The sequence below is a fragment of the Lichenostomus cassidix genome, chromosome 1Aa, assembly GCF_008360975.1.
Source record: "Lichenostomus cassidix isolate B80296 chromosome 1Aa, HeHo_3.0, whole genome shotgun sequence".
Taxonomy (NCBI): Eukaryota; Metazoa; Chordata; class Aves; order Passeriformes; family Meliphagidae; genus Lichenostomus; species Lichenostomus cassidix.
The window spans coordinates 5,099,758-5,108,565 of NC_139480.1; the positions used below are offsets into that span (position 1 = coordinate 5,099,758).

General features: G+C 39.9%; 1 long non-coding RNA gene across 1 annotated transcript; it reads right to left on the reverse strand.

Annotated features, from left to right (window-relative positions):
- Window positions 1-1,410: 1,410 nt before the first annotated feature.
- On the reverse strand, window positions 1,411-5,358 carry LOC146443098 (uncharacterized). Its single transcript, XR_014855925.1, has 3 exons — window positions 5,245-5,358; window positions 5,035-5,167; window positions 1,411-2,626 (listed from the first exon to the last, which is right to left on the reverse strand). It is a non-coding gene; the product is annotated as an uncharacterized LOC146443098 (long non-coding RNA).
- Between the last annotated feature and the right edge of the window lie 3,450 nt (window positions 5,359-8,808).

The following is an 8,808-nucleotide window of genomic DNA, read 5'->3' on the forward strand; positions in this document are numbered from 1 at the left end:
GGTACTGTAAGCAGCAAAACTAAAGCAATGTAAACCCAAAAAGTACTTTTCCTTCTAAGCAGACCGTTTCAGGATCTGCATCTCAGTTGTTACACTCATGGTGCAGGAGGAACACTGACAGTCACATAGGCATTAATTGACTTTGACTCAGAACTGTAATTGTATTACAGTTATTAATACAATATATTACAAGTTTTAATACACAATAATTGAATTGCAAGCCATTTAATGGTTGAGCAAGAGTACACAGGAAACAAAGTGACCTTGATTGGTCGGTCAGAAGCAAACAGTGCAGGCAACAAGGACACAGATGTGTGACAAAGAATACAAATCTTCTACATGACTATTGAATCCAGTAGTGAGAAGCTGGGAGCACAACAGACTGTCATCTGTGTAGAAACCCTGGTTGTGTCATTGCAGTTAAATATTAGTACAGTCCATGTATTGATGGCAGGAAATACAGAATACTTGTAGAGGAGTAACATTTCTTCTATTGGGATAGTTGAAAACTCCATTAGAATATAGTTATCAGTTCTAGAAAACAAGCAAAGAAACCCAAACCAACCCAAAACAGAAGAAAACAATAAAACAAAACCAAAACTAGGCAGGCAAACAAACAACAACAAAAACCCTTTAAAAACTGTAAAAGGTTTAAAGAAAAAGCTTTAGTATAATGAAAAGAATGAAAAATAATGACAAATCGAATTCCTATATTGACTCCTGTATGGCTTTTGAGCTGGCTGTCTCCAGAAGCAGTCTGAAGGCTGCTGTGCTCCTGAGACACAGTTATCTGCATTATTAAATGTGTTGGCCATTTGGGTTGAATTCAGGTTCCTTACAAACACTGCCTGTTCCTGTGTGACTGCAGGACAACCCATCTGACTGAAATCAACCTCGGGACACAACACTGGCAGAGGGAGCAACATTTCCCCTTGGAGTTTGCCCACAGATTCAGATTCTGTGTGGCTCAAATGCTATCTTATTACTAAATACTAAGAACTATTTACCCTTTTGATCTAAATCTCTGTCTCAAGGACCTCCCAAAACATAGCATGTCTAAAGGAAATGGGGTTAATGGCCCCTTGAAGTGGAGCTGCCACTGGTGTAGATGACTAGCAAAGGTTGGACACTGAACCTGCAGACAGCATGGTCAGGAGAAATAAATCCCACTGACAGTGACCAGTGCAATTTCATTTTCCTTCAGGAGGTCAGTATTCTTTCCCATATTTTTCATCCGCATTAAGCCCTTGTCACACTTTTTTTTTTAATTAGGAGGAATTTAAGCGTAAATAAATAGATATCAATAAAACTTTTTGGTTATATCGGAACTGTATTTCATAGTGGGGTTTTTTTTCTTTTTTTTCTTTTCCCTAACATTTGTATTTTGACTTTCTGGAAACACTCCTCCCATGGTCAATACACGTTAGTAGTCTGTTTTTACCCTCAATGCCCTGATCTTATCCTCTTTGATGAGATCTGCTATTTGCAGAGTATTATTACTGGGATGTAAGAGTAACATGGGTTGATGGACAAACAAATAAGCAACAATAAAATGCTGCTCTTGGAAAACACTGTACAAACATCAATTAATTCTATTTGCAGCAGCCTTATGCAGCTGGTAAATTCCCCTCCTGCAGATGGAAGTGCTAAGGCAAAAAAAAGTGGCACAGAATTTTCACTATGCTGGGGCATTGATTCAGATGGAGGTCTGAGGCTTGACTCTTTCCTTAAGAGTGCTTTCCCACAAGCCCCAGAAGGCTCTGCAAGCTCTGGAACGTGTGTTTCTTACAAAAATTAAGCTGTGTGATTTCTTTTCTCTCTCCTGTAAAGAAAACTCTCCCTGTGGAAGAAGTTCTTGGTTTCAGGCTCATTAGCAGCTGAGCTGCAGCAGATCCCAGCCTGTCCCTTCTGGGCCCCCAAGAAGTCTTTTCTCCCTCCCTGTGAAGGTCTTGATGGTGTGGCACCTTCTTTCTCCCAGCAGGCCACACTCAACCAGACTCTGTGTCTGTGCCTTCTCCCTGCATTAATAAGCTTTTCTCCCCCTCTTCTGAGCTCTTGCTTTCCTTGAAGAGCCCAACTTTCCCCCTTGAGGTGCTGTTTGGACCCAGAACAAAACCAAGAGGCAGTTTTCCTCTTCCTGCTTCGCCTCAGCCATTTATAAGAAGTGTAACATCTGATGCCCAGCAGACTGTGAGCAGACGTATAACCCAGACACCATTCATCATGCATGGCCACAAAGTGACTCTTAATTCTGGTACTCCAGTCCATCTTGGGAGGCTGAGATAAGGGAGGCTGTTCCTCAAAGAGCCCATAAGATTTTCTTTGGTGAAAACTCTGAATGTTTTACTGTTGCTCATAAAAGGAGCCTTTCATATGGTTTTACACTGGATTTGGCTTTTCTGTGTGCAGCTTTTAATTGACGGAATCATTCATAGTGACTTTTTAATTTATTGATTTAGAGGAACTCATCCTTTCCTTCCAGAAGTAAATATTTGGCCTTCCCAAAGCAGTTGCCTTTTAATTGTGCTAATGCATCTGGCCACATGGCTGCTTTGCTTTCTTGCTCTTCTGAATTTTTCCTTGAAGAACATGAGCTGAACTTCCTTCTCAGTGGAATTACAGCCTCCTGAGGACAAAAGTAGAGGAAACATGAGTTCAGTATTTAATAACAGCTGCCCACTAAAGGGACAAGCAAGGCTGGAGCTCCTGAAACACAACTCTCAAACTGAGCTTCACCCTGGTAACACCCTAAGTTGATCTACAAGTGTTAAAATGGTTTAAAGAAGTCAATGATAATTTACATTTAACACACCAGCATAATAAGTAAACAACTATTTCCTTTCATAGAAGAAATACTTTGAAAGCTGTTTTATTTAAGTCTAAGAATGAACCTTCCTTGATTGTACCATTTTTGCCACAGTGCTGTCAAAATGAGTCAGCCAAGTACCTGATTTTCTTACAGATCACAGTTCAAGCTCCCTGGCTTAGGCTTGAGCCTAGTGCTGTGCCATCCAGTGCAGGAAGCACTCTGCTTCCAGACTCAGGAAGATGGGAAGCTCAGCAGAGAGCAGGATTCAAACCCAGCCTTTCTAAAATAATTTCCTTTCTGCTTGGCACCTTCTCTTTGACCATCTCAAACTGACATTCAGCTACCAGCAAAGCAAAAAGTGAACTCTTTATCAAGAAGGCATTTGAATCCAAAGTCAAGACTCTGGGTAGAGAAAAGCTGTGGTCTCTTTATAGTATTTTCATATACATATATTCATATATCTAGTACATGTATATATTCTCAAAACATTTGATTTTAAGAGGAAACCACTTATACGATGATTATTTTTAAGAGGGTAGAGAGGTTTTCTGTAATTATGCTACGCTCATAGAATCATAGAATCCTCTCACACATCTGTTCATTACATATCTGTGTCTCTGTAGCTAATCATCTAGAAATTCATCACATGGAATATGTAAACAAGGCAGTTCCATAACATTCACAGCCAATCAGAGAGGCTGGCAATGTGTATTTGATTACTGACCAAAGTCACTATTTCTGTTAAATGCATTTTATTTCATTTGCTTCCTCCATATTTTGGTACTAGAACTCCACATTTATACATGCACAAAGATTTTGAAGGCCTATTCCAACCTAAACAATTCTGTGTTTCTAAGCTGCTGATGAGCAGACAGTGATGTGGGCTGAAAACTGGCTGAAAGGCAGATCCAGGGAGTGAGCATTAGTGGCACAAAATCAAGTTGGAGGCCAGTAACTACCAGTGTACCCTGGGGATCAAGACAGGGTCCAGTCCTCTTTAATATTTTCATTACTGATGTGGATGAAGAGAGAGAATTTCCATTCAGCAGGCTTGATGTGGACCAAGAGATAAAGAATCAGCAGGAGATGCTGAAATGCCAGAGGAATGTACTGCCATCCAGAGGAACCTCAAAGGCTGGAGAAATGAGATGAGAAGAACCTCATGGAGTTCAAGAAGTGAAAAATCCTGCGCCTGGGAAAGGACCACCCCAGGCACCAGTACATGCTGGGGGCTGCCTGGCTGAAAAGCAGATTGACAGAAAAGGACATGTGGATCCCGGAGGGAGCCAAGCTGAGCAGGAGCCAGACAGGTGCCTTTGCAGCAAAGACTAATGGTATCCTGGCTGTGTTAGATTAACTCTTGCCAGCAGGCTGAAGGAGGTGATCCTTCCCTTCTCCTCAGCACTGGTGAGGTCACACCTGGAGTTTCTCGTATTCTCTAGATATTAACCAAGATTCACTGATGTTCTCAGAAAATTCTCTCCTAAGCTTTGCTACTGACCTGGGATCCTGCGTTCACCTAATACTAACTTTAAGTATTAAATGGAGGTATCCATCAATCAGGAATTTAGCCATTACATATTCCTCTTGTTTTCAGAGAAAGGAGATATTCTTCATTAGAGAATTATTAAGATTTCATAGGGCCTAAATCAGACTTTGGATGGGCCTTTCTCTGTATGAATCTTATAGGAAGACTAAGCCTGCTAAACTCCTAAATTAGATCCCTCAGTTGTAGTCCTTAAATTAAATTGAATAAATCAGACAAACTTCTTTTTTTTTTCCCAGTAGTGTCCTCCAGAATAGGTAGTTCAAGTTTTTAGTTTTATTTGATTTCCTCCCAAAGCCTATACACCATCCCTCATTACAAGCTGAGCTCTGCAACTTTTGTCCTAATGAAAATTACTATTTAAAGTAATTTATTATGCACAAATTAGGATTGGGCCCTATGAACAAACGTATATATTTGCATTTGGATGAATGTATTTGTGCACAGCTTAATCTCCATGTGATTGTATTTGAGATCTCAGGGACAGTACCTAATGTTTTCCCTTCAGAATTGTCATAAATAAATGAACTAGGGATAAAATACTGAACTGATTTTTGCAATTGTTAAATTACTGCAACAGATGAAAAATACATAGCCATAAAATTCTGACAAATATCTTCAGCTCACAGCTGGCAAGGTCACAAAGCCTGAACTGAGCTGCAAAATTATGGGTATTTACTTCTCTTTGGGTTAACATGGCCTAAATTCTTAAAGGAAAACAGCTTGCCTTTGGAGTCAGAATGTCACAACAGCTTAGGGCAAGAAGACAAGCTCCTAAAGTTGATCTGAAGTGGTTTATGGCAGCATTGTCCCTGTTAAAAAAAATAGCACTCAGCAGGTGGTAATTACTGCATGTCTGAATGCAGTGCAAGAATGGAGGATGATTTACTATAGAATGGCTTGGATTGGAAGGGACCTTCAAGATCATCTAATTCCATCCCCCTGTCATGAGCAGGGACACTTTCCACTATCCCATGCTGCTACAGGTTCCATCCAACCTTGAACACTTCCAGGGATGGGGCAGCCACAGCTTTTCTGGGTAATTTGTGCCAGGGCCTCATACATGTTATTTATCACACTGAGCAAACTGTGTGTGAGCAAGAACACATTCCAGCTGAAGAGTGGGAACTCAGAGGTGATAACTTCTCAGGCTATTCCTGTTTGATCTGCAAGAGCTTGTCTACCTTTTCATGAAACACAATGCTGAAAGTTTGGTCACAAATGCAGGGTGAAGGATGCTGATCATATAATTGTATTTTCCAAGTATAAAGAACACATGGGAGAATGTCCTGTTTAAAACAGGGCATTATTTAGAAACAGCCTGAATTATCTGAGTTGATACTGCATCCAAGTCACTGTGATCTTAAACAGATCAAGTCCCCTGCATCTATTAATTACACTGCAAATTCGCCTGATTGTGCGACTGTCTCACAGATTCAGTGTCGTGGCTCTAAATTCTGTTAATTACAATTCTGCCAGATGGGTGACAGAAAAGGGAACAAACTCCAAATTTCTGTAAAACGTTAAGAGAAAAGAAATGTCATCCTGTTTTTCCTGTAGCAAATGTTAAACCAGACCCTGGCCTGTATAAACTGACCAGCTCTCTTGCTGGTGTTGGACCGATTCACACCAGCTGAAGATATAGCCCAGTGTTAAAAGAACAGATGATTCATGGAGCTTTAATATTAAACATTAATATGATGTTCTCTAACATAGTTTAGTAGGTACTTACTGAGTGCCAAGTTTCCGTCGGTGCCTAGTAAGTATACTGACTAATAATAATTAACAGATCTACTTGGAAAGCAGTAATTTTCATATATTCCCCTTGCAAGATTTTTAACTGTTAATGAAAGTTAGATTAACAATTGCTGTAAGATGGATCTATAATACTCAGCTTTTTCCTTTTTTTTATCCTCAGCACAGCAAAGAAATGATCATAAAAGACTCCAGTTTCCATCACAGGGGTAACAAAGACCTCCAGGGAATATCCCAGGGCTGACTGCAGCAAGGATTTTCTCAGGTAAAGCAGCCCATGGCTCTTCCTAAACAAGTGGGAAATTGTGTTGATATTTTAGTCTGCAGCAATTTTTTTCAGGGATTTTTTTGTCCTTGTTTTGTGTTCTGCTATCACAGAAATCAAAGGTAGCACACCATTGCAGGGTACACAAGGGTCTGGAAGCATAAAGAGGATTTTTTTCTGCAGTGTTGAGATCTTCAAGCTGGTACTCTTTGAGCCCAAGCAGTCTGGCAAAGGAATGCTGCGTCAACTGGGGTATGAAAGCTTCAGGCTGCTATTTGCACTGGGCTGGAAGTGGGGGAAAATCCCTATGAACCACCACAGAAATCTCTTATAAACAGGTTTGGGATCTGGGCAGCAACCTCACTCATCCTGCAGCATCCAAGGGCACATCCTCCTCCCAGGGTTCCCATTTCTCACCTGCAGTATTCCTGGCAAAGTGAGCACTAAAGGAAAGTTTGTGTCTTTTATGTGAGGAAAGGCATTAAAAACACAGCCCAGGGTCTGAATAACACTGACTCACACCGAGGGAACCCAGCCACGCTCTGCTGATACCGAATGTTTCACTTTCCCCAAACGAATGAACTAATTCACTACTTCTGAGAGGACAAAAAAAGAAAGAGAAAAAAAAAAGCCCTAAAACACTGGTGGATTTTTATTTTTATTCTTTCTTTTATGTCTGCTAGTGGGAAGTCCTGACAGGCCAGGCTTTCCCTGAAACAATGCAAATGAATGGCTGAACACCACACAGTTATTGGTGCCTTCATCCTTCGTGGGCTGCAAATGCAGCAGAACTGTGCATATTTAGTGTCTGTGAGGTGCCTTGGATAATGATCTTCCTCTGATGCAGTATTATTGCTGTTTCTGGCAGGCTCTAGAAGGGCAGGCTAATTGCACAGTGTCAGGTGGTAGGTGTGTTACTGGGGAAAACTCTGAGAAAGCACATCAGCAGAGCCTTTTTCAATATAATAGGCACTGATTAGCCAGCCAGCTAATACGGCTGGAAAAGTTTCACCACTCACTCTTTGCTTTAAGTTCAGGAGGCCTGGATGTAAATAAGGAATAAAATGAAGACTTTTGTTTCTTGTTATGGCAGTGAAGGAGTAAGAAATTGCACTGTTTGAAGAGTCCACTTTAACACCCATTCCTTGGAAAAATGCCATTTGTCATTTAGCTTTTCCCAGGCTGGAGATACCAAGGAGTCTTTCAAATCCCATCAGAATCACCAGGAATTTAATCCAATCATTTAAGGGCTTGATCCTGAAAGATGTAAAAAATTCTCTTGCATAGGACATGGAAGGATGTGACCCCTGGTTTTGAAAGCTTTGTAGCAAAACAGTGTCAAAGCAGATTGCAGTGCTTATAAAATTATAAGAAAAAGTCTTCTTATATTCTATCTTACCCACTTGAATTAAACCTAGTTTTTCCTCTCTTCAGAAACCAAGAGACTGATACTCCCAAAAATCCCAAAAAGGCATTTCTCTATTAACTTTGAATATATGAGGGAGGTGCTTAGATACTAGATGGCAGTATAAAACCTTAATAAAATTCATTTTAATAATGACATTTTAAATAGTCATGCAGTACATTATCAATATACTTGCTGGGTTAGCAGAGGAATTAATTTAATTTCACCACCATCCTGCATATTCCAGGTATTGAAGGTTTCTTTTAGAACAGATACAAACTTTTTGTATAATATTCAGACATTAATGAAACCTTCAGATAGACTCTACTTTCTCCTTAAATTTAGTCATTTCCATAATTGCAGTGAAGAAAAATAGAGTGTTATTTTATATCAATATTCAACAAGTATCTTCATTACAATCAGGAAAATTTTGTTACTGGTAAAGATAAACTCCTTAAATATAATTTCTCTCTGCACTGCTGCTATGAATGAGAGCAGTAGAGAGAAGAAATTGCCCCAGTAAATCTGATGCTGAAATATAGATTGTTGATAATTAGTAGTCTTATATGCTGTTTCTCATTGGGGCCAATCCATTTTTATTTCACCAATTTGGGAAACGCATCACAAATCCAAGACTGATTGCAGAAACCTAAAGCTGAGAAATATATTGCATTCAACAGATGGTGGTTAAGTTAGATAATAGAACAGAGTATCCTGCTGAAGAGATTTATAGCCTTTTTATTGCTCATTCTGGGGGATGTTAGCATTCTCCATTTATGCTCATAAGGCTTTTTCATGGCAATATCCATAGTTCATAGACTAATTCTTGGAGCATTGTTACATTTATCTAACCCAACCTCCCACATAACACAGGTCAGGGCATTTCATTAAGTGTTTCTTGCACCTAGAAGCATACTTTTATAGCAGCTATCATAGCAATGGTAAACTGCCAACACCTTTCTGTCAATTTATGCTCTGTTACAGTGAACTCTCACTGCCCCAGCCCAAAGTGCTACCCACTGCCATTT